General features: G+C 41.0%; 1 non-coding gene across 1 annotated transcript; it reads right to left on the bottom strand.

The window, feature by feature from the left end:
* Window positions 1–22,186: 22,186 nt before the first annotated feature.
* LOC114807237 lies at window positions 22,187–22,324 on the bottom strand. The gene has a single exon (XR_003755289.1). It is a non-coding gene; the product is annotated as a small nucleolar RNA SNORA7 (small nucleolar RNA).
* Window positions 22,325–27,283: the final 4,959 nt, after the last annotated feature.

Raw genomic sequence — 27,283 nt, 5'->3', positions numbered from 1 at the left:
ATGCCTCCTCAATGTCATTTGTCATTCCTTTTTGATGATTTCTCATTAGTGACCTTAAGGTTTGGTGAGAAATATGATATTCAGAAGAAAGTCTGACTCTCCAGCTTCCTAGACCTTTTTACCATTTGAAATTTGGGGAACTCTGGCTAAGAAATACTTTCCCTTCCTTTTTTCCTTTTTTTATAGAGTTCTCTTTTGTGTGTCATAAATAGATGCTCACAATATCCAACCTGTAATAAAGAAACCAAATGGCAGAAAGAATGCAACTGGGTTGTGAAGGCTATTTTACGACTAGATGCCAGAGTCATTTTGCTTGAACATGCATAATGGATGTCCACAGAGCATGCCACTGGTTCGTGAACTGGGATATGAAATTACAAAAAGAAAAAAGTAATTTGGCTGCTCTTAACCTTTTCACTGCATTACTGTATTGCCTTAGCTTATAAAGCATTCATATGTACTGTGAATATCCATTATGCATAAAACTTACCCCTGACCGGTTCATTCACAACAGTGTAGTAGCTAATTTTTACCTTTCATTAACCTATATTTGTTATTTGACGTAAAATTCAGTAAAAAATATATTAGTTAATAAAAATGGATCACAAATCAAACTGACTTCTATCCTAACATGAAAGTGATAGCCATTTTAAAAGAATGTAAACTATATGTGGCTGTGTGTGAAAGCAAATAATCTGGTCTCCCAGAATTATCTCCCTTAATTTAGAAAAACAGATAATTTTGGGAAGGCCGAAGCATGTTGATCACCTGGACCGGGGTTAGAATCCAACCTCTGTCATTGGTCTGTCATGTAAGCATGGGCAACTCACTAAACCTCTCTCTCTGTGCCTCAGCTTCCTCTTTTTGAAAACGGGAGTAATAATACCTGTTTTTCTTATCTACCTCACAAGGTTATTATCTGGGCAGAAATGAGGTAATTAATGTGAAAGCACTTTGGAAGTAAAAGGGATATACATAATAATAATAATGTTGGTATTTGTTAAGCACTTACTATGTGCCGAGCACTGTTCTAAGCGCTGAGGTAGATACAGGGTAATCAGGTTGTCCCACGTGAGGCTCACGGTTAATCCCCATTTTACAGATGAGGTAACTGAGGCACAGAGAAGTTAAGTGACTTGCCCACAGTCACACAGCTGACAAGTGGCAGAGCCGGGATTCAAACTCATGACCTCTGACTCCCAAGCCCGTGCTCTTTCCACTGAGCCACGCTGCTTCTCATAACAAAGATGTTATTATCACTTAGATGATGAGCCCAAAGTGGGAAAGGGACTGTGCTCAATGGATTACCTTGTATCTATCCCAAGGCTTAGTAGAGTGCTTAGCACATAACAAAAGCTTAACAAGTACTATTACTATTATCATTATTGTATTATTTTATATGTCTGACTCTCCCACTTGATTTCATACTTCTTGAAGGCAGGGATTGTGTCTACTTTATTGTACTCGCCCAAGTGCTTAGTACAGTGCTCTACACACAGTAGTGGCTCAATAAATACCACTGATTTATTGATCCATCTTCAGGAAACTTACAATACTCACTCCCCATCTTTACCTCTAGTTAATTTATTTCTTCTGAATTTCTAACATTGCTTTCCTATCACATTGTCCTCTGAAATTCTGCTCCTCCAGCCACAGCTCCTTAGCAACCTTTATTTTTATTTTGTGTACTGGAAAATTGTCCTTGTCTCTTACTCTGTTTTATTGTTTCACTGCTCCCAATGTGTTCTATCTCAAATCCTTTCCCTCACCTTTATTCATAGATTGTGAATCTCTAGAGGGTTAGGGTTCATTTCTAATTACCACTTGTATACTCTTTCCCAGCACTTATTACAGTGTTCTCACAGAATAAACACATCATAAATACTATCACTACTACTATTCTTCACACCCAAATTATTTCCTTGCATGGGCAGTGACAGTGTAAAATGAGGTTTGAAACTACAGTCTGTCAGGAATTCATTCATTTCCATCTGCCTTCTTCTAATAGATTCCAACTTGTGATTTTTGTTTCTCTTATGCAAATCTCCTAATTGTCCCTTGCTGTCAATTCTATGGCATCTGACTCCTTATTCCTCCTTTTTAAACACCTAGAATGTCCTCCCTCCTCAGATTCACACAGCTGTGTCCTTCCCCTGCTTAAAAGCACAGCCTCCCAAAGTCACCTCCTTTGACCTTATCCTTGTTTATGGTCTCCTTTTGTACTACCACCATCACCCACCCTTCCCTCATCTTGTCCTGGTCCTCTGGCTATTCAATCCCAGAAGGTGAGGGTCATGAATCAGAAAAGGGAGTGTCCCCAGAAAAGGGGAGTGGGTAGTAGCACTAATGAGAAAAAAAATGAAATTGAAAGAAAAGACATGAATGAGGAGATGGGGCATGAAAGGGGGAGTTTAAGAGGTGAGTAATTGAGGGACATGGAGGTGGGAAGTGAATTTGGGGTTCAGGAAAGGATAACAAGAAAGTCTACAATGTAGCCCCTTTGCAAATGTTTGCCACTGTAGCTCCCAAATGAGGTGTGATGCTCATTCCCCTTACTCTTTTCCCCCCCTCATGCAAGCTTCTGATCCTAGCACTCCCTTGCTTTCTTGTATTCAAACTTATTTACTGAGTATCTACTGTGTACAGAGCACAATACTAGGTACTTGGGGGAATTCAGTTTAGGTGAAAGACACAATCCCTGCCCTCAAGGAGATTACAGTCAGATGAGGGAGGCAGACACAAAATTATAGGTAGGAGAAAAAAGAGAATGGGTGGGTGGATAACTAAGTTCTTAAATAGTATAGTATGTAAATTACTACACGCAGAGGTGCTGGAGTGGTAGGTGGGAGTATAAAATGTGAGGAAGAACAAAATTAATCGGTGAATTGCTACTGGAGGTAGGAAAAGCTGTGGTCTGTTGGATTTGGTGGGGGATCCAGCTAAGAGGGAAGGATTGTGATGATGTTGACAGAGTTTAGAAGAGAAGATAAGTAATTCAGTATGAAACATGTTAAGAGTAAGTCATCAGCAGAACATTCAAGTGGAAATGTCTGGGAAGCAAGAGAAAATGTGAATGTGTATAGCTGGAGAGAGAGATCACCCTTAGATTTTTAAAGGGTTTCAGTTTATCTATATTTCTGCTGGAAAAATAGATTACGAGCAGTTCAGGGGAACATAACCAATTAGCAGTGATATCTCCCCAGTTAGACTAAAAGTTCCATGTCTAATGCTTCTATGGTACTTTCCCAAGCATTGTACCTACTAGAGGTTCAAGAAATACCTTTAGTACTATTACTAACACTGGTGAGACTGAGACCCAGTTTAGAACTCTAGATTAATTCTGATGCATTAAATTTCTCCCGATTGTATACAATGATTACTGATTCATTATTGTTTAATATGCTTACCACCCCTTGAGATCTGTGTTTAAGACTGCATTCATACCACTTGAAATGGATTTTATGTTCTTATTCTAGTGCCAAAGGACATGGCTTATACAAATAATTTATCTATTACACAATCTGGCCCAATGAATACTTTTTCCAGAGGCCCAAAACAGCAGAAATATTGCAGTTCTGAAAAGGGGAAGATTAAGGAAGTTGCCCAGCTCACACACATGATATTTCTGGCATTCCAGGCCTGCTTTATCAACCAAACCAAACACAAGCCAAAAACAGTCTCATCAATTAGCTGAAGAATGAGCTTGAATGTGTAACTAAAATTGTCTTCACTTTTAACAATTCTTGTGTTGTGCACTCAACAGAAATAGCAACAATTCTGTAGTACCTGGAGGACATTAGTCAATTCTTGATTAGTCATGGCAATGAGGGACAGAAAGAGACTGAGTTGAAAACAATGCCCATATATAATTCAGAAATGTTATTTTCCTCATTAGTTTGCCTGCTCCCGCACCAAAACTTGTGCTGATGCTGTGAGCCAAAGTAATTGTTTGGAATTTAATTTTTCATCTCTTTCTCACTTTTGGCCATTTAAGTGCTAACTAACACTTTAACAAAAGGCAACCATCCAGTCGGAGGAGGAGAGAAGAAATGAATCTGGATAATCCACAAATGGGATATTCAGCCCATGGATAGGCAGGTTTGTGATAATGATTACTTTGGGGAGCCCTTCCAGTCAAAAAAAGAGAAGGTTAGAAAAGGAAAGATAGTATCTGAGAAAATGCTCAGTTATCCATGCAATCAAATCCAAATATCCTGAGGGGGGTAACAGGGAAATGGTATTCAAAACATATATCTATTTACACATTTTTCTGAATAGATGTGGAAATGAACTGGAAATAAGACTCTCTTTTTTTTAAAGGGGATGATTGGGAAAATAGTTGGGTGCTTTGTGCATATATTTTCCTGAGCTGGGCAAGAGCCTCTTCATTGCTCTGATATGTACTTGGAGGGTGGCCATTCCAATTAGGATAAAGGGCCATTGGCCATCCCATTGTGTCACTGTCCTCAGATGGTTAAGTGGAGCTGTAGTAGGGACAGAGATGCCCTTCCAGAGTAGATATTCAGAGTTCTGAGAGCTCTAAATCATAGAACTTTGTACTAGGGGTTCTATGAGGTAGGTGGGGGCCTGAGGTTAAGGTGAAAGTGAGGTAAAGTTGCCATGGAGAACTTAGTGGGGATGCATTTCCTACCAACTTAGAATCAATTAATCAGTGGTTTTATTGAGGTGCTTACTGTATGCAGAGCATTGTACTAAGCACTTGGGAGAGTATAAAATCAGAGTTGGTAGACAGGTTCTCTTCCCAGAAGGAGCTTACAGTCGGGGTAGGGGGGACAGGCATTAATATAAATAAATTACAGATATGTACATAAGTACTATGGGGCTGAGAATCCCAGATCCAACATGGAAGAAGAAGAAAACACAATTTTTAGTGCCTACTGTGTGCAGAATAATAGGGACTTGAACATACGACAGAAATAAAAGACGCAGTCTCTGACCCGAAGGAATAGCATGGCATGTGGGGGAGACATTAAGCACAACCTCTGTCTTCCTCCTCCATTCCCTTTCCACTAGGCCATGTTGCCATTACCCTCACTCTCCAAACACCAATTCCTCTCATCCTTCTGCAATCTGATTTGCAAATCCTTCAATTTATTGAGAGAACTTTCACAAGGTCTCCAAGGACCATTCTCCTTTTGGCCAGGTGCTCTACTCTGTCTTTCAATCAATCAATTAATCCCTGGTATTGATTGAGCATTTGCTGTGTTGCAAACATTACACTAAACACTTGGAAGAGTACAATACAATCTAGTTATTAGACATGAACCGTGCCATCAAAGAGTATATGCTCCTTGATCTCTTAACTTTTTTGACATTATCACCCACTTCATCTAGGAACTCTCTATAGGTTTAGTTTCAGTCCCATAGGATTCTACTGGTTCTTTTCCTTCCTTATTTCTATAATTGCTCCTTCTCAACCTCCAATGCTAGTTGTTCTTCCTCCCTTCAGCATTTTTCACTGAAGTGTTCCTCAATTCTCTATCCTGGCTTCTTCACTCTTCTCACTAAACTCTCATTCACTTAGGGAACATATCCACTTATAAGGCCTCAGAGCCAACCTCTAGGTAGATGACATTCAAATCTATCTTTCCAGCTCCAATCTCTCACTGGATTGATAATCCTGGATAAGGTGATAGTGAATTGAATAGATCATATCATGATGGGGCTCTGCCGGAAATGTTTTTGGGGGTAAATGGTAGCATTGTGTGGAAATCTTGTTTGTCTTTCGTTAGTATTTCAGTTTCATTCAGTACTAACTGCAAGTAGTGTTTAATAAGAAGCTGATTTTAAGAAGTGGAAATTGGTTGTGCTAATCACCACTGATGTCAGACAAATATACAATAGTTCAATCTTTATAAGGCTAAAGTCTGAAGTAAAACAAGCTTTACAGCAACCTTTTCAAATTTCACATGTGTGATATGGATTTTTTTATATCCTCCCTCTCTCTCTCCTCCTCTAACTCCCTTTGTTGACCCTCTACAATCTGGTTTCCACCCCTAAGATTGTTCTCTCCCAGGTCATCAATAACCTCCTCCTTGCCAAATCTAACAGACTCAACTTTGTCCTAATCCTTATGGACCTCTTGGTTGCCTTTGGAACTGCAGGCCACTATTTTCTTCTGGAAAAGCTATCTAATGTTGGTTTTTCTGATAGAGGTCTTTCCTGGCTCTACTCTTACCTTTCTGGCCAATCCTTCTCAGTCTCTCTTGCAGTCTCTCTTCCTATGACTCCTATTAAGATTTTGCCCAGGGTCCCTTTCTCTGCTCAATTTACATTCATTCCCTTGCGGAGCTCATTTACTCCCACAGCTTCAACTACCATCTCTTTGCAGATGACTTCCAAATCTCCATTTACTCTACAATATTTCCAGAATCTGTCCTTTCTTCTACAACCATATGGTCAACAGACTGGTCTAGGTACTTATATACTTGAATACTGCATCCTCTAGACTGTAAGCTCATTGTGGGTACAGAATGTGCCGGTTTATCGCTGTATTGTACTCTCCCAGGTGTTGAGTACAGTGCTCTGCACACAGTAAGTGCTTAATAAATACAATTAAATGAAATACAAGTGAATGAATCTGTCTCTTCTCTCATAACTCTGTCTTCTGTCTTAGTTCTCCTGTCCATACCTCACTGTGCTGCCCAATTATTTTTCTAAAATGTCATATTGTACACATCTCCCAATCACTTAATTCAGTTCTCTGCACACAGTAAGTACTTAATAAATACCAGTGATTGATTGATTTCCCCACTCTTCTGACCATCCACTGGTTGCCCATCCATCTCCACATCAAACAGAAGCTCCTGACACTTGGTTTTAAGACATTCAGTTAGCTCCAGCCCTCCTAGGTGTGTGCTCTCTTCTTTCATTACACACCTGACACCTCTTAAGCTAACCTACTCATTGCACCTTGTTCTCTTTTTTCCCTCCCCACCAACATCTTGCTCAAATACTCCATCCTCCCTCAAACTCCTTCCCCCTTCATATCTGATAGGTCATACTTCTCTCCAGCTTCAGAATACTTCTGAAATTACAGCTCCACCAAGAGGCCTTCCTCCATTAATTTCTAAACTCTTCACCTCATAACCCTCAACTCTCAAATCAGCACTTTTGAGCCCTCTAAGCATTTAAGTACTTACAACCTCCTATAGGACTTAAGTGCATATTTCATATACTTCACTCCCTCTTTTATTGCAATCAGGTATTTCTCCCCTGCTAGGTAGTAAGCTCTTTTAGGGCAGAGACCAATTCTACTAATTCTATTTTACTCTTGCAAGTGCTCTGTACACAGTAGACATTCAGTAACTACAAATGACAATACTGGGAAAAAATTTTGACACGACACAAATTTTTGGAAACACTGCAGTTTGCATGAATACCACTACCTTACTGTAGGAGAAATGCCTGTAGGCGAATTCAAAGTAGTGGTTTAATGAATTGTAACATATTGCAATTATGATGTATTTTCCACATTGATTTAAAAAAAAAGCTCAGGCTAGTTCTTGGGATTCCTTTTTTATCCCATCACTATCAGTCACTAGAAAGAATTTTTGAAATTAATTTTGTCTAAAAATATGTTGATCTGTAATGACTTTTCTTCCTGACAGTTACGAGATTAGCATGGATAACTCTTAGGACAAATGGATTGTATCTCCAGGATCCTTGGTGTTGATTCTGGAGAGTAGAAGTCATTTTCTACCTCCATCATAAGGTTTATTAAAAATAATGTCATCCTGTAAAACTTCCTTGAGCACAATATATTTCTTTCATTGCAATGGTATTGTCATTCCTAATACAATATATCACACAACACAAGCTTTTGCACTGAACAAATGATAGCTGGATGTAAATTGTTTTTGTAACCCTGAAGAATAGAAGAAATTCCATACTGAGCCAGACCAATGATCCACACAGCCCAGCATTTTATCTCTAATAGTGGCATAACAGGATGCTAGGAGGAATAGTGTGATTGCTTTCCTGCATTGTTATTGATGTGTTTTCTAAAATCCCTAAATTTCTCCTCCAATAACACAACATGAACTTCTTATCCAAAAATTCATCCGAACTCTTCTTGACTTATTGATGTATTCTGGCTACACAATTTCCTGTGGTCATGAATTTTGTATGCTTAACACCCACTGGGCAAAAGTGTTTCCCTTTATTTGTTTGAACCTACCACCTACCAGATTCAATGGGGACCCCCTCCACCTAGTATTTGCTGAATAATTCCATGCTTACCCTGTACAAACCCTTTATGATTTTGTAAACTTCCATTGCTGTCCCCTCTCAGACTGTTTCTTTTCAAAGTCCTAATCTTTTCAGTCTCTCTTCATAAAGAAACCACTCCATCCCACTGGTTATTTGAGTTGCCCTAATTCTATACCTTCTCCAGCTCTATTATGTCCTCCCTCCAGAGATGCACATGGTATTCCAGGTGTCAGTGTGCTATGATTTTTTTTTTTTGGTTTTCTATACACTTCCATTTAGTTGGCCTTATTGCCTGTCTTCATACAATAGTCAGTGATTCGAGAGAACAGTCAACCATGATTCCATGATGTCTTTCTTGACTGATGATTGGTAGCTCAGAGATCATCATTGTTAAAGGTTTATTTTTCCTTAGGTGCATTACCTGGCACTTTCTTATACTGAAGCTTGTCTGCCACTTCAGCCCACTCACTCAGCTTTATGAGGGCTTCTCACAGTTTATCCCATTTGTATGGCATATCACCAGCAGGAAGAGCCTAGTGGCACCTTCAAACTCAAAGATTTCATGTGCATTTCCTTTTCCAGATAATTTATGAAAGGTTAAATAAAATTATTCCAAGCACCTATATGTAATGCATTCCATTACTCGGTCCTGAAAAGTGGCCATTACCCTTGCCTTTTGTTTCCAATCTTCATTCCTCTTCCTATCCCAAGATTATCTGCTTTTTTTTAATGACTTTCAAAGGCATTTTAAAATCTAAATATACAGACAATATTGACTTAGGACTTTTTGGACTTCAATGAATGGCACTTTGAATGTTTCTAAATTAATACCGTGTTTTAACTAATTATCAAATCTACCAATTTTCTGTGAAACTCACCAAGATCTCATCTGGAAACCATTTTTAGATAGGGGTAATTTGATGCTTTTCCAGCCAATCAATCAATGGTATTTATTGAGCACCTTCTGTGTGCAGAGCACTGTGCTAAATACTTAGGAGAATAAAGTAAAGTTAGTAGACAATGATCCCTATCCTCAAGGAGTTTATAGTCTAGCAGGGGAGACAGACACTAAAATAATTTACAGACATGTGGAAGAAGGAAAAGGGGCTATGAGTCAGTGTTTAAATAATAGGGTATGTGTAAATGTACATAAAAGCTACAGGAAGTTTCTCAGGTGACCCATTAGTACTGAAGTGGAACTTGGATGGATATAAACAGGAGAGATGAGAATTTAAGTGGGTAAGGCCTGCAGGTGGAGATGCTATTTCAAAAGGGCTTTGAATATGGGCAGAGCAGTGGTCTGTTGGATGTTAATAGGGTGGAAGTTCCAGGTAGGAAGGAAGGCATGAGCAAGAGATCTACAGAGGGAGAAATGAAAACAAAGCATACTGAATGTTAGTTTGAGAGGAATAAAGTGTGCTAGCTGGAATACAGTGGGAGAAGAGTGGATATGCAGGAGGAAAGAGGTGATGGAATGCCTTAAATCCAGTAATCATCATCATCATTTTTATCTTGGTCCTTATTAAGTGCTTACTTTGTGCCAGAAACTGTGCTAAGCACTGGGTTAGATACATGATATTCAGGCTGGACACAGCCCCTGTCCTACTTGGGGCTCACAGTCGAAGTAGGAAGGCTTAGGATTTAATCTCCATTTTACAGTGGTCAAGAGTTAATTCTTGGTGGGACCATGCTGCAGTTGGTATTGAAATTCAGATCTTCCCATTCTAATTCCAAAGCCATCCTTTCAAAAGTGTATTGGTTGTGCCACCTGAATCTCTGTGTTTACATTAATTTCTGGCTAAAGCAGGCATTTTCTAAGAAGGAAATTAAAGTGTTAAACTGATTCACTTTCCATTCCAGAAACCCATGAAATAAAACTGTACAGTTAAATTTCCATTGATTTCACAGTCAGGGGAGCCAAAATGGTCAACTTCGAAGTGAGTTTGAATGATCAGATGTCTCATTTACACTGCAGGAAACCAGAGTAACTTTCAAGCCTGCTTCTACAGCTATACAACCACAGGATGACTCTAATGATTTGCTGATAGGGGAATTGGGAGGTAGCAAGACTAGGAAAAAGGCAATTTTTGTTTTCAGTCTTACTCCAGCATGCTTGTTTTATTGACAGGGAAGCAGGCCTGCTCACAGATCCTCATTTCACCTTCAAATAAAGTGATTCCTGTGGGTTTGAGACACATGAGGCTAGAATGTAAGAAGTCCAGAGGTCCTATTCAGTGTAAATTAGATTTATTTTATTTTTTATGCCCTATTCCATACCTTAATTCTTACACACACACACACACACACATACATGTAATTTGTCATTTTTGGTTGGGGGAGGGAATATCAGAGCTTCATTTTTGCTGAGGCTTGGTACTGCTCACTTGTGGTACATGTTTGGAATATTCAGGAACCCTGGTGCCTTTTTAGGATGAGCTGTCCTAGGCACCTGGGGAATGTGGACAAGGGTCTTGTGAAAAGCAGCATGGTGTAGTGGATAGAGCTCAGGCCTAGGAGTCAGAAGGTCATGGGTTCTAATTCTAGCCCTGCCACTTGTCTGCTGTGTGACCTTGGGCAAGTCACTTCACTGGGCCTCAGTTACCTCATTTGTAAAATGGGGATTGAGACTGTGAGCCCCACATGGGACAGGGACTGTGTCCAGCCCAATTTGCTTGTGTCCACCTCAGTGCTTAGTACAGTCCCTGGCACAGAGTAAGCACTTAAAAAGTATCACAATTATTACTATTGTCATTAGTTAGCATTCACAAGAGTAAGGGAGACACCTATATCTAGTGGAAGGAGCATGGGATAGGGATTCAGGAAATCTGTGTTCTAGTCCCAGATCTATCACTGAACCTGCTATGTGACCTTGGAGAACTCACTTAACCTTTCTAGGTCTCGGTTTCCTCATCTATAAAATGAAATAAGAGCTCACTCTTTTTCTTAGATTGTGAGTCTTGTGTAGTGCAGGTACTCCATTTGATCTATTTTTTTTTCAAGTATTTAACCCTGTACTTAGAACAGTAAGCACTTAAGGAATGCCATTATTATTATGGTAGGCAAAATCAGGGGAAATTCCTCTGTGTAAGCTCCTTATGAGTAGGGAGCATGCCTATCATCTCTGTTATATTGTACTCATCCCAAGCACAGCATTAGTACAGCATTCTGCACACAATAAGCGCTGAATAAATACCACTGATTGATTGATTTAAGTCTTTCCTTTACCTCACCTCCACCTTCAAGGCTCTCAAGTCAGAAGGAGACATTTCAATCACTGAAAGAGATACCAGTCTTACAGAGCTCTAGGACCTCTTCCAGTGCAGAGTCAGCACTGCGGAAAAGAATATTCTCTGAATATCTCTTTCGGGTACATAGCTTGCTAAACATTAATATCCCTATATGGAAAAATAAAACAATAAAAATTAAGGCTCCTTAATCTTGTAAACAGGATGACAGTGTTGCGACTGAATCTTCTCTGCCATAATTAGAATTTGCTCCTGTCCATACTTCAAAATCTGAGAATTGGTTGACATAGTTTTGCACTGCATTCAGAAGACAAAGGATTCTGTTGGTAGCAGTAGTAATAGTATATATTAAGCTCCTAATGTGTTCAGCGCTCCATACTAAGCACTGGTAAAGAGTATACAGAAGGGAATTGGACACAAACTCTGTCTGTGGAAGGAATTACAATCTATCATTGTAGAAAGACAAGAACAAATATGGAATGCACACAATATAACCAAGGTTTTGTCCCAGGATGTAACTTCAGATGATGATAATGATTATGATATTTGTTAAGCACTTACTATGTGTCCACGTCTCCCCCATCCTAAAAAAACCCGCTCTTGACCCCACTTCCCCCTCCAGTTATCGTCCTATCTCCCTACTACCCTTCCTTTCCAAAATCTTAGAACGAGTCGTCTACAATCGATGCCTAGAATTCCTTAACTCCCATTCTCTCCTAGACCCCCTCCAATCTGGCTTCCGTCCCCTCCACTCTACCGAGACTGCTCTCTCTAAGGTCACCCATGACCTCCTTCTTGCCAAATCCAATGGCTCCTACTCCATTCTGATCCTCCTTGACCTCTCTGCTGCCTTTGACACTGTCGACCATCCCCTCCTCCTCCATACCTTATCTCACCTTGGCTTCACGGACTCTGTCCTCTCCTGGTTCTCCTCTTACCTCTCTGGCCGATCATTCTCGGTCTCCTACGCTGGAGCCTCCTCCCCCTCCCATCCTTTAACTGTTGGAGTTCCTCAAGGGTCAGTTCTTGGCCCTCTTCTGTTCTCCATTTACACTCACTCCCTCGGTGAACTCATCCGCTCTCACGGCTTTGACTACCATCTCTACGCAGATGACACGCAGATCTACATCTCCGCCCCTGTCCTCTCCCCCTCCCTTCAGGCTCGCATCTCCTCCTGCCTCCGGGACGTCTCCACCTGGATGTCGGCCCGCCACCTAAAACTCAACATGAGCAAGACTGAGCTCCTCATCTTCCCTCCCAAGCCCGGTCCGCTCCCAGACTTCTCCATCACCGTGGATGGCACGACCATCCTTCCCGTCCCGCAGGCCCGCGATCTCGGTGTCATCCTTGACTCGTCCCTCTCGTTCACCCCACACATCCTATCCGTTACCAAGACCTGCCGGTTTCACCTCTACAATATCGCCAAGATCCGCCCTTTCCTCTCCACCCAAACGGCTACCTTACTATTACGGGCTCTCGTTATATCCCGGCTAGACTACTGTGTCAGCCTTCTCTCTGACCCCCCTTCCTCCTCTCTCGCCCCGCTCCGGTCTATTCTTCACTCCGCTGCCCGGCTCATCTTCCTGCAGAGACGATCTGGGCATGTCACTCCCCTTCTTAAACAACTCCAGTGGTTGCCTATCGACCTCCGCTCCAAACAAAAACTCCTCACTCTAGGCTTCAAGGCTCTCCATCACCTTGCCCCTTCCTACCTCTCCTCCCTTCTCTCTTTCTACCGCCCACCCCGCACGCTCCGCTCCTCTGCCGCCCACCTCCTCGCCGTCCCTCGGTCTCGCCTATCCCGCCGTCGACCCCTGGGTCACGTCCTCCCGCGGTCCTGGAACGCCCTCCATCCTCACCTCCGCCAAACTGATTCTCTTTCCCTCTTCAAAACCTTACTTAAAAATCACCTCCTCCAAGAGGCCTTCCCAGACTGAGCTCCTCTTCCCCCTCTACTCCCTCTGCCATCCCCCCTTTACCTCTCCGCAGCTAAAGCCTCATTTTCCCCTTTTCCCTCTGCTCCTCCACCTCTCCCTTCCCATCCCCACAGCACTGTACCCGTCCGCTCAACTGTATATATTTTCGTTACCCTATTTATTTTGTTAATGAATTGTACATCGCCTTGATTCTATTTAGTTGCCATTGTTTTTATGAGATGTTCTTCCCCTTGACGCTGTTTAGTGCCATTGTTCTTGTCTGTCCGTCTCCCCCGATTAGACTGTAAGCCCATCAAATGGCAGGGACTGTCTCTATCTGTTGCCGACTTGTTCATCCCAAGCGCTTAGTACAGTGCTCTGCACATAGTAAGCGCTCAATAAATACTATTGAATGAATGTGTCAAGCCCTGTTCTAAGCATTGAGGAAGATACAAAGTAATCAGGTTGTCCCATGTGGGGATCTCAGTCTTAATCCCCATTTTACAGATGAGGTAACTGAGGCTTAGAGAAGTGAAGTGACTTGCCCAAGGTCACACAGCAGACAACTGGCAGACCCAGGATGAGAACCTACATCCTCTGACTCCCAGGCCCAAGCTCTTGCCACTAAGAGATGGTTTGGGGTAGTCTGAAAATGCAAATCATGATATATTCTAATAGTCTACACCAGTATTTGTCCTCACTAGTATTTCCTGAGCACCTAATGTGTGGAGCCATCTTTACTAGGCAGTTGGGAACATGTGATCAAAGTAGAATAATAATGTTGGTATTTGTTAAGCGCTTACTATGTGCAGAGCACTGTTCTAAGCGCTGGGGTAGACATAGGGGAATCAGGTTGTCCCACGTGGGGCTCACAGTCTTAATCCCCATTTTACAGATGAGGGAACTGAGGCACAGAGAAGTTAAGTGATTTGCCCACAGTCACACAGCTGACAAGTAGCAGAGCTGGGATTCGAACTCATGAGCCCTGACTCCAAAGCCCGTGCTCTTTCCACTGTGCCACTCTGCTTCTTAAGCATGTCTTAGAAGACATGGACCTTGCATTTGAGTTGCTTATAATTTAACTGATGGAGATAAACAGAGAGTGGGGGTAGAAGGAGGGAGGGAAAGAGAGGACAAAAATGGAGAAAGTCAGAGATATGGAATTTAAAGCAGAAACAGAGATTGAGAGTAAAGAAGATAGACAATAAATGGTATTTATGGAATGTTTACTGTGTGCAGAGCACTGTATTAAGAGCTGTGGTGAGCCCACAACGAGCTGCCTTTTAGTGACTGTTTATGATCCCTTGAACAACAAGAAGGAAGAGACTGGCTGAAGGCACTGATGGGCTTTACTTGGGGCAGGTGATTGCTGCCTGATGGGGGCAGAGCATGGAGGGAGGTGTGGCTTTCTCTTCCTGTTCTACCCAGTAATGGGCCTGGACCAATCAAAGACTGCCACGTAGGGCTACAGCTGCAACACCTAAGACAGCTGAGAGGGGGTTGCTTTGAAGCAAGTAGTCCCTATCTGGAGGTGTGGATGGGAAGCACCTGCAGTAGCAGAGCATCTGGAGAGCAGCACTTGGAAGCAGAAAGAAGAAGCACTGGCAGAGTGGGCTCCTTTGGCCACAGACTGGCATTGGACACCGAGTGGAGTGAGTGAGTGAGTGAGTATGTGTAGTTCCCTTGCATGTTGGTAAAATTAAGTAAAAAACTTTACACATTAACCTTGGTGACCAGAGGTGCAATTTGAATTCTACTATAATAATAATAATAATGTTGGTATTTGTTAAGCGCTTACTATGTGCCGAGCACTGTTCTAAGCGCTGGGGTAGACACAGGGTACTATGTGTTGCCCAGTCTTTCCTGGTCCAGTAAGGTCCTGGTTGATATGAACCGGGGGGGCTCATGTCAAGGGCTTGAGAAAGTACAATACAATAAAGATGGTTGACATGATTCCTGCCTACAAAGAGTTTATAATCTAGAGGTACAAGAGAGGAAGCTTCCTCCTCAGCCTGGTTCTGGGTCTTATCTGAATACTATCTGAGGTACAAGTCAAATTTGCAGTTTGCTAATCTACAATTCCCACAACAAATGAAACACTTCTGGCCAACCTTTTTTGTGGGATTCTTCCAGTTAAAATATTAGTTTAGAATGTACCTCCTCCGCCGATTTGGTTCTCACAGGTAGAAGCTGATTGGTGACCAAATCTGCCTTTTGAGAACTCATTTGCTCTCATGGCTTCAACTACCACTTCTTTGCAGATGATTCCCAAATCTACATCTCCAGCCATGATCTTCCTCCTCTGCACTCTCATATTTCCTCCTGCCTTCAGGACATCTCTATTTGGATATCCTATTGACACTCCAAACTTAACGTGTCCAAAACAGAACTCATCTTCCCACCCAAAGCCTGTCCCCACCCTGATTTTCCCATCACTGTAGACAGCACACCATCCTACCTGTTTCTCAAACCAGTAACCTTGGCGATATCCTTGACTCATCTCATCCATTCAACCCACACATTCAGCTTGTCACCAAATCCTGTTCTCTCCATCCAAAACTGCTACAATATCAATCGAAGCACTTATCCTATCCCTTCCTTAATTACTGTATCAGTCTCCTTGCTGATGTTCCAGTCTCTTGTCTCTCCCCATTCCAGTCCATACTTCACTCTGCCATTGGAATTATTTTTCTACAAAACTGTTCAGTCCATATTTCCCCACTCCTCAAGAACCTCCACTGGTTGCCCATCTACCTCTGTATCAAATAGAAACTCTGTACCATTGGCTTTAATCATTCAATCACCCTGCCCTCTCCTATCTTAACTTGCTGATTTCCTACTACAACCCAGCATGCTCATTTCACTCCTCTAATACTAGTCTGCTCATTGTACCTTGATCTTGTCATTACGTCCCCCATTCAACAGCCACTCCCTACCCACATCCTGCCTCTGGACTGGAACTCCTTCCTCCTTCATATCTAACAGACCGTCACTCTCCCCACCTTCAAAACCTTATTAAAATCACATCTCCAAGAGGTCTTTCTAGACTAAGCCTTCATTTCCTCTAATCTCTCTCCCTTCTGCTTCACCCTTGCACTTGGATTTGCACCCTTTATTTACCCCACCCTCAGCCCCACAGCACTAATGTATATATCCTTAATTCATTCATTTATTTAATGTCTGCCGACCTTTCTAGATTGTAAACTCCTCATGGGCAAGGAATGCAGAGAACATGTCCACCAGCTCTGTTATATTGTACTTTCCAAATTGCTCTGCACACAGTAAGCACTCCGTAAATATGATTGATTAGGTGCTCACCACCATTAGGCCAGATCTGATTGGTGAGAAAATCTGCCTATCTAGTCCCTTATGCCAATGATTCGATCTCCTCTGGTTTTGAATGTGGGAGGGTGGGTACGGTGGGTGCTCAGCAACCACTGGATCTTGTTTCTCTTGGCAGAAGGCAGTCTATTTCTCAGGTTTCCTGACTGCCAGTTCCATGCTCTTTCCATTGCCAATGCAAAAGCTTTTGGAAAAGGTATGAGAAACCAAGGGAGGCAGGATGTGGAGAGATGTTTGGATGTGATCAGTGGAGTTTGGGGTGAAAGGGAGAAATTCTGGCATAGTTCTAGTCCCTTCTGAAGTCCAATAATATACTTCTAGCAAGTGGTAGGGAAAGAACAAAGTATTCTTCAGCCCTTGCCCAAGTATTGGAGCTGTGAGCATTTCTCCTGCTTCTCCATGGATCTCCGTGAAAACTCATAGCTTTTTTCCTTGCTGGGAGCAGGGTGGGGGGAGGCAGAGAGAGGTGAGCGGTCTAGACCGAGGCTTCCAGCTCCAGGAAAATTGGGGATAAATTGGTGGTCTCTGGGAAAGTGGCCCTGCAGTGAAGGGAGTCCCACACTGACCCATCACCCTACCTTGCCCCTTCTTCACTAGTAATTCCTAAATCTAGCCTCAGTAGACTTGAGAAAGGGAAGTTGCTTTTTAAAGACACCTCCAAAATGCTCAATCTTGGGAAATTCACCATGGCCTAGGGGATAGAGCATGGGTCTGAAAGTCAGGGGAGCTGTGTTCTAATCCTGGCTCTGCCACCTGTCTGCTGTGTAACCTTGGGCAAGTCACTTCACATCTCTATGGCTCAGTTACCTCATCTGTGAAATGGAAATTAAGAGTGTGAGCTCCATGTGGAACATGGACTGTGTCCAACCTGATTCGTTGCATCTACTCCAGTGCTTAGTACAGTTCCTGGCACCCAATAAGCATTTAACAAATATGTTAAACAAGGAGAAACAGGAGGGTTTCTGTCCATACAGTTGGATTCGCTTCATAATTCTTTTGTCTGGGTGTCAGTGACACTGTTTCAGATCCTGTGCAATTGTAATTATCCAGATTTAGTTCTGTCCTAGACTCCTACCTATTGCCTTGGGTGCTCATACTGAGGAGAGGGAGGAAGGTATTTTTCCCAATCATGTAAAGGTGCTGTGGTACAGTGAGCTTACAGAATGCTGACTTGGGATTCGTAGGAGATAAGCTTTATCTTCTGCAGGTGACAATTCTGCTGGGCACTGTCCAAAACCAAGAGCACAGTGCTTGGGATCAGGCACTTGATTCTCTACTTCTCTCAAACATAAGCCCTGCTCAGAAGAAGGATGCACTCATGGGAAGGATAAGTAGTAGGTTGTTCTCCCTCCATAAACCCACATGTTCCTCAGGAAAACACAGAGACAGATAGTAAGATTTTCTTTAAAAGACTCAGGCACAGCAGCTTTCTCATCATAGGTTCAGGGACATTAAATTTGGTAAGAGCCAATGTTTGGAAATGATACCAACTAAATCAGTTTGAGGTAAAGTTTTTCATTGCTGGTCCATAAAATTAAATTACAAATTAGGTAGAACTATGAGGTTAGCCACTTGAGAAATAAAAGAACAGGAAAATGGGTAAATTCAGCATTGATTTCACATCGAGAAGTAGGTACAACAGTAATAGACTCAATTGTATTTCTTTTGAATTCTAAATTGAATACCTTTTAGTTAACCTGAACTGAAAAATGGGAACAGTTGCAATTTAAAACACTCCTAATTATGTTCATAAGAAAAGGAAACATAGGTCATGTGCTTCATCTTACAATATAGTTTTATTCTGCACAAGTACCGAGATTCTAGAGGCTCACAGTGAAGCCTGGGTTTTTTTGTTTTCTTAAAAAAAAATAATAATTTAGGTTTTAAGTAAGGCCAAACTTATAAAAACAAAGCAATGTTGAGAGTTCCACAATTATGCAGAAAAGTAAGAGCAATTTAGACAGTGAATATCAATTATTTAAAGAAGACATTAATCCTTTGCCTGAATAACCTTGAAGAACAAGACTTAAATGTCAGGATTATTAGCTCTTAGGTGCAGTAACTAACTCCACATTTCATCCTTAAAGACCCCACTGCCTCCAGAACTACCAAATATAAACAGAAACACATGGTCCCCTTTAGTTAAAGACTATTTACTGGCAATAAGACAGGAGGCTTCAATGTGGAGCCTAGACTTTACATTCAAGGCAAATAAAATTTGGGAAAAGGGACTCATTCTAATGTGCAGAATATGTTCTTGTTGATGCTATGTGGGAATGCTAACAAGTATTTTTTTTTTTAAGAAATCCTGGCCTCTGATTTCCAGGAGATTTTGTTATAAAGGATTCTGGGACTTTTCAGTGTTCATCCTTTCTCTTACCCCCTTTCTAAGATGTTCTGTGAAACAATATCTTGTTTTGGTGGCCTAGTGGAAAGAACACAGGTTAAAATCCTACCTCAGCCACTAGCCTGCTCTGTAACCTTGGGCAGATTACCTCTCTGGGCCTCCATTACCTCCTCTGTAAAATGGAGATAAGGTATGTCTCCTCCATCCCTCTTAGATTGTGATCCCTGGGCCCTATTTGATTGTGGCATGTCTACCCCAGTGCTTGGCACATAGTATGCACTTAAATACTACAGTCATTATTATTGTCATTTATTGTAGATACACTTGGACAGTGAAAGCTCAGGGGAAACATATTGTTGAAGACAGTTTTTCCACTGAAAAAGGTGCACTTGACCTGAATCCGCATGAGACAAAACTAACATTGTGTTAAATATATTTTACAAGAGATTATGCAATGGATGGTTTTGGAGTCATGGTTTACCTGGCTTCTAAGCACAGCCAAGGAACCTTGCCATCAGTTGGTTCCCAGACTGACAGTTCACACACTTACACTCCTGCCCTAGGTCTGTCTTGCTACCCTCAGCTGGTTGGTGGTGAACAGTGGAGTCAGTCAATTGTATTTATTGAGAGTTTACTGTATGCAAAGCACTGTACTAAGCACTTGGGAGAGTAATATGCTAATAATAATTATGGTATTTGTTAAGCACTTACTATGTGCCAGGCACTGTACTAAACGCTGGAGTGGATACAAGCAGATGGGGTTGGACACAGTCCCTGTCCCACGTAGGGCTCACAGTCTCAATTCCCATTTTACAAATGAGATAATTGAGACACAGAAAAGTGAAGTCTCACACAACAGACAAGTGGCAGAGCTGGGATTAGAACCCATGACCTTCTGACTCCCAGATCAGTGCTCTATCCACTACACCATGCTACTTCTCATAATATAACACAATATAACAGAGTTGGTAGACATGTTTCCTGCCCTCAGTGAGCCTACAGCCTAGAGGAGGGAATACAGCTACCAGCTCATCTGGGCACCACCTTCCGATTGGATGGACTCACCAGCCAATGAGTTAGTTTTGGTATTCAATAAGTGCTTACTGTGTGCCAAGCACTGAGCTCAGCTCAGGAATAGATACAAGATAATGTGATCAGCCTCAGCCCCTGTCCCACAAGATGCTTCCAATCTAAGGTTTGAGACACACTCAAGACTGTGTCCTCTAGACTGTAAGCTCACTGTGGGCAGAGAATGTCTACCAACTCCATTTTACTGTACTCTCCCAAGCACTTAGAACAGTGCTCTGCATACGTTAAGCACTCAATAAATGTGATTGATTAATTCTCATGGGGAAATCATTCTGTCTTCCAAAGATCAATCTGATGCTTTCCAGTCCTGTTCTGTTTTGAAGCAAAAGGTTCTGGCCCCAAATCCCCCTTATGTTACACATAGGAGTCCTTTAAAATTTTTCAGCTTGCTCCATGCAAACCTCATCATCACATAGGTTCAACAAATTTGATAGTCTCCCTATTGGAATTCTGCATTCATTTCAGTGGAAGATTGAAATCTTGTTTTAAAAAAAAAAGTTTGATTTCACTTGAGGTTCCTGTCATTCTTAGTCTTTGTTCCAAAAATTTCAGGAGCAAAAGAGCAAGGGCTAGAGACAACTCTACAAAATACCCCAAGGCTATCCTTATGCCTTCAGATGATGGGAAAAAGGAAATAAAAATGGCTTATGAGAAATGCATTTTAGTCAAAATCTTTATAGCTTGTATGTTAAAGAATAAGTGATTAAACAGAAAAATAAATGTATTTCTCTGTATCTTTATCATTTAAAGGATAGGGATTAAAAATTAACATTATAATATTTTGACACTGTGAAGTCAAATGAATACAATTTAAATGCTATTACAATAACGGAGGGATTTCTTTCCCGATCATATTAAAAGTGGAAGATCTCTTTCCTAATCTAGATATCATCCCATGCCAATTGGTTCATGTCCTTTTCACATTGGAATCTTTCGAGGAAGAGATTTCATTTTTGTGGAATACACTAGGATGTTTTCTATTCTAGTGAAATACAATTATGTTACATTCTGTTTGGATTCAGAAGTCTTTTCCAGATCTCAATGTTGCAAGATCTCCTCCCCTCTCATTTCCTTCCTATTGAATCAATAATGGCCATTTGGAATAGACTTCCTCATTAAAAGGAATCCCCAATTATTCTCTAATCCACCAGGATAATTGTTGGTCCTCTCTTCCCCTCCAGACACACTTGTAATTGCTGTATTTATTTGTCCATATTTATGTTGATTACATATTTTTCCTCTTATTTCTACCATTATGTAAAATATTTGAAAAGACCACCTTTATTCTTGAATGTGAGTTCCAAGTTCAGTGCTGTGCCCTGCCACTATCAACACACACAAATGCAAATATGTGTAAAAACATATACATGTAAAGAGAGAGAAAGAGCTGTCCTGTGTTTGGCAGCATGACCTAGTGGAAAGAGAATAGGCTTGGGAGTCAGAGGTCCTGGGTTCTAATTTGGCCTCTATGGCCTGGTTGCTTATGTACAAATCTGTAATTCATTTATATTTATTAATGTCTGTCTCCCCCTCTAAACTGTAAGCTCATTATGGGCAGGGAATATGTTTGTTATTATATTGTACTCTCCAAAACAGTAGAGTGCACTTCACATAGTAAATGCTCAGTAAATATGATTGACTGACTAACCTTGGACAAGTCACTTAACTTATCTGTCCCAAAGTTCCCTCTACTGCAAAATGGGCATTCAATACCTGTTCTTCCCCCTACTTAGACAGTGAGCCCCAGGTGGGACCTGATTGTCTTGTATTACCCCAGTGCTTAGTGCAGTGCTTAACACATTTTTCTTTGCCGTGGAGTCGTTTCTGACCCATAGTGACACCACAGACACATCTCTCCCAGAACGCCCCGCTCTCCATCTGCAGTCGTTCTGGTAGTGTATCCAGAGAGTTTTCTTGGTAATTTGGAAGAGGTTGGAAGTGGTTTACCATTTCCTCCTTTCACACCATCAACTTGAGTCTCCGGCCCCGACTCTCTCCAGCATGTTTGAGTTTTGACTTGCAGCAGATTGCCTTCCACTCGCTAGCCGCTGCCCAAGTTAGGAATGGAATGGGTAGGCCTCTGCTTGACTCTTCCTCCCATAGCTGAGACTGATAGAGTACTGGAAACTCTCCAGGTGTGACCCTTAGAGGGGACTTGACACATAGTAATGATAATCATTTTGGTATTTAAGAGCTTGCTTGACTTATAGTAAGCTCTTAACAAATACCAAAATTATTATTATTTTCAAAGATGATGCTTCTGAAGCTCGTTGTGGGCGGGGAATGTCTGTTTATTGTTATACTGTATTCTCCCAAGCTCTGCACACAGTAAGCTCTCAATAAATATGATTGAATGAATGACAGTGAAACCCTATCCATGCTTGACATAGTGAGTGAAATGACAGTTGCCCAATTGCTACGTACCTTCCCTTCCACACTTTGTATACATATAGTTCCTTGGGCTAATGCCATTGCTTCATATAGGGCCTGTTTCTGCTTTCAAGCCTGCCTCTTGGTGTCTCAATCATAATCAAGTCATCACTTGAAGACAGCAACCCATCTCCTTGATTACTGTCCAATAGAATGGTTTGCATGCTTCACTGGTTTCCCAAGCGTCCATTGCTTTAATGCTTTATTCTCCCTCCCATCTGCTAGGCAGGAGGCAAACTGATTACTGCAGGGGTGTGGTTTTCTTTGTTTGCCTATTCACCTCTGCATCAAACAGAAACTCCTTACCATCAGCTTCAAAGCACTGAATCACCTTGACCCCTTTAACCTTATCTCACTGATTTCCTAATATAGCCCAGCCTGCACACTTTGTTCCTCTAGTAACAGTTTTCTCAATGTGCCCCAATCTTGTTTGTCTGGCGTTTGACCCCTTTCCCACATCCTCCCCGTGGTCTGGAACTCTCTTCTCCTCCTTATATACCAGACCACTCTGGTATACCACTCTTCCCACTTTCAAAGCCTGTTGAAGGTCGCATCTTCTCCAAGAGGCCTTCCTGGATTAAGTTCTCCTTTCCCTGACTCCTTTTCCCTTCTATGTCATCCCTGCACTTGATTACGGACCTTTTCGGCCCGACTCTCAGCCCTGCAGCACTTAGGTACATATCCATAAACTATGTTAATATCTGTCTCCCCCTCTAGCAAGCTCCCTGTGGGCAGGGAACATATCTACTACCCTGTTTTTTTTTTCCAAGCTCTTAGTGCTCTGCACACTGTAAGTGCTCAATAAATACCATTGATTGATTCTGCTATTTTTTATAGTATTTGTTAAGTGTGTACTATGTTCCAAGCACTACTAAGTACTGGGGTAGATACATGATCAACAGGTTTGAAGCAGACCCTGTACCATATAGGACTCTAAGTAGGAGGGAGAACAGGTATTAAACTCCTATTTCATAGATGAGGAAACTAAGGCACCAGGAAGTTAAGTGACCTGTCTAAATTCGCGCAGCAGGCAAGTAGAGGAATCGGAATTCGAGCCCAGATCCTCCAACTCTCCTGTCTATACTCTTTCCACTAAGCCATGTTTTCATTGTACTCTCCCAACTATTTAGTACAGTGCTCGGGACACAGTAGATTCTCAATAAATACTGATGTCGATGTTCTCCCTCCCTCTTAGCCTTGTGTGGGACAGGGTCTGTATCCAATCTGAGTATTTTGCTTCTACCTAGTGCTCAGCATGGGACTAGGCACATGTTAAACCTTTAATAAATATTATTATTATGATACCCAAGCAGCTACTATACAGTAAACAATAAAAATATATTGACTGACTTGCTAGCCGACTCAGCTTCCCACTTCAGATAACTTTGAAAATTCTCTATGATGCTAAAATTTGGCAGACTTTATATCCACCTACATATGCTTTTGATTTCAAAGTCCAAGCAATATTTTTACCACAGAAGACCAGTCTGACAAATTTCAGATTTACTATTAAACCTGCTTTTTTTCTCCATTCCAGATAGAATTCCAACTGTACTGAAACAAAGTAAAACAAAATTTCCTTCCAACTTCCCTGAGTTAGAAATATCCTAACTCCTTCTCAGCAAAACATCATAGCCTTGATTGAAGTTGAATCAATCCAGAGCAAAAGAATATCCAGGGGTGGTGTTTAATAACTAGATTGTGTAGGCATATTGTGTTTCTCAGCCGGTATTTATTGAGCACTTACTGTGTGTTGAGCACTGTACTAAGTGCTTGAGAGAACACAGTATAACAATATAACAGAGTTGGTAGACATTCCCTGCCTACACATTTTTAATAAAATGAAAACAATTGCATAGTTCAAATGGAAATATTCCAAATTTCAATTGAAAGCCAGTTAGAAGTAGGCACTTTTAGAATTTTGATTGAAAGCTTCAACTCCAGCAAAATAACTACTTTTTTATTCATCACTGGGTTTCTTAAAAATACACTGGATGAAGACTCAATATTTGAAAAGGTATAGAAAAATGATTTCTTACATTGTTACACTCCACAATGTATTAGTTGTGGGATTAAATATGTAATGATAGTCCTGTTTTCAAATAGGTTCAGATTCATGGAACAGCCTCTATGATATCATTTATGATAGATTTTTCAGCTTCTCCTATTTACAAGTACCATATTGAACTGAGTTTCAGTATCTGGAAACAAAAATGTCCTTTCATCTGGTATACTGAGAGACACCCTACAGATACATCTAGGGCTTTAGAAGCAGCAAAAGACTAAAATTTATAGAATTATAGTGCTAGTTCCTGCGCCTTAAAAATCAATAATCCTTGGAGCAGTTTAGTCAACATAGAAAGATTTCTTGAAAAACCAGTTTGAATCTCTCGTTGAAAGTACAAAATCAGGGTCATGGCAGAAGGAACAATTGCAATTGTTTTCCAAAGAGAAGAGAGAATAAGAGGAGGACAAATTCTAATGGAGGACTTATGGGCATCATGCCCTACCAATCAAAGAAAAACATTGGTGTGTTTGAAGAGGATTATCGGGGAAATCATGTTTGTATTGGAAAATAGAATCAAATTGAGAGTAATGCCTGAGAGAAGGTATTCTAAACAATCATCAACCCTTCTCATGGTTTATAAAGCACTACTATGTTGTTAATCACATTGCCTTGACATAGTGTTTACTTATTGATAGAAGTCGAATGAATTAGTCTGAAGAAACAATGTAATTAGACAAGTTGATTGAAAAATGCAAAAGCAGTCACAAGAATGCCATTCCTCATTAAAAGGAGTGTATATTTAATCTGTTAACCTATAATAGAATTATTGTATTCTTTCTGCAAGGAAGACATTTGAAAAATATTTCTTTCTAGACTAGAGACTATCAACAACAGTATTGTACTAAGTGACCACATAGGGTGTGCTATTTCTCTTCATGGAGATGGTGTGCAGAGCACTTTACTGAGCACTTGGGGGACTCATAAGCAGTGGGTCAGAGAAGGGAGAATGGGAGAATAATTCAGTTAGAAGTTTTGCTAAGTTAGAAGGAGAGCACATCTGGAGTGTAGCAGAGGAAGAGAGCTGTTGGAGAGAGTTGAAGTTGATTATCAGAGGTTTCTGTTTTATATCAGAAGAAATGGGCAGCCATTGGAGATTTTTATACTGTGTGGATCTGTGCACTCTGATTTTCTATGCAAATTGTACTTCTCGTTTTAAATTACATCACTGTATAGAACACTTCACCAGCTAAACTCAAGGCAACTTTTGTATGTCTATGCAATTGGGTCTGAGCCCCCTAAGCACTCTGATATTGACTCTACCCCCACAGCACTTATGAACAAATACACTTATGTAAATATCCTTATACTATGTTGGATTCCCTATCTATAATTTATAGTCACGGGAAAGCACTATAGTCTAGTGGAAAGAACACAGGCCTGGGAGTCAGAGGACCAGGGTTCTAATCCCATCTCCCCTACTTGTCTTTTGTGTGATCTTGGGAAGTCACTTAACTGCTCTGTGCCTCAGTTACCTCATCTGTAAAATGGGGGTTAAGACTGTGAGCTCCATATGAGACAAGGACTTTGTCCAACCTGAATATCTTTTCTCTACCTCAGGGCTTAGAATAGTGCTTGATACATTGAAAACACTTAACAAATACCATAGACTGTGAGCTCCTGGTGGGTAGGGATCATGTCTACCAACTGGATTGTATTCTCCTAACCGCTTTGTACAATACTCCGCATAGAGTAATTGTTCAGTAAATACTACTGACTATCAGCAAGAAATTATCAGTAGAGTCATAATGAAGATAGCTGCTTTAGGTAGATGGAAGGATAGAAAGAGAAATTTTGGTCTCAAATCAGGGTTAAAATGTTGTCCCAAATCTATGTTCTTCAGGCTTCTCTCCGAGAATAGAACTTCCTTCATTTTCACAATGAGCACTGCACTCAAGAAGGATTATGCTAACAGAGGTTAACAGACCTTGTGAGACTGGAGTCACTTGACAGTAAAAACTAACAAGCCATAAACTAATTGTGAAGATATCATAAAACAATCATTTATTGTTCACTCCTCTTAGTCCTCAATAGTGGACTTTATGAATCCTGTTTGACATTTATTATAGGGATCAGAATATGATAATAGAAATTTTTGAAGGTGAGAGAGATTTTCATCTTGTTCATAATCCACCTTTACTTAATTAAAAAAAATCACTTTATACAAGAATGTCAAAAGAATCAGGAAATAGAATTTTCCACTTTTCACTTAGTGATGTTTTAGGAAAAAATATAATGATGGAATATTATTAAATACTATGACTAGAGAAGCAGCATGGCATAGTGGATCAAGCATGGGCCTGGGAGCCAGAAGGTCATGGGTTCTAATCCTAGCCCTGCCACTTGTTTGCTGTGTGACCTGGGGCAAGTCATTTCACTTCTCTGGGCCTCAGTTACCTCATCTGTTAAATGGGGATTGAGACTGTGAGCCCCACGTGAGGCAGGGACCGTGTCCAACCTGATTTGCTTCTATCCACGCAGCACTTAGTACAGTGCCTGACACATAGTAAGCGCTTATCAAATACCATAACTTTTTTTATTCCTTGGGCAAGTGTAAAAATAAATATATCTGTTAGAAAATCAAAAATTCAGAGAAAAGGTAATTTCTTACCTGTAT

This window comes from Ornithorhynchus anatinus, chromosome X1 (genome assembly GCF_004115215.2).
Source record: "Ornithorhynchus anatinus isolate Pmale09 chromosome X1, mOrnAna1.pri.v4, whole genome shotgun sequence".
Taxonomy (NCBI): domain Eukaryota; kingdom Metazoa; phylum Chordata; class Mammalia; order Monotremata; family Ornithorhynchidae; genus Ornithorhynchus; species Ornithorhynchus anatinus.
The sequence above is the reverse complement of the archived record's forward strand: the minus strand, read 5'-3'. Positions and strand labels throughout refer to the sequence as shown.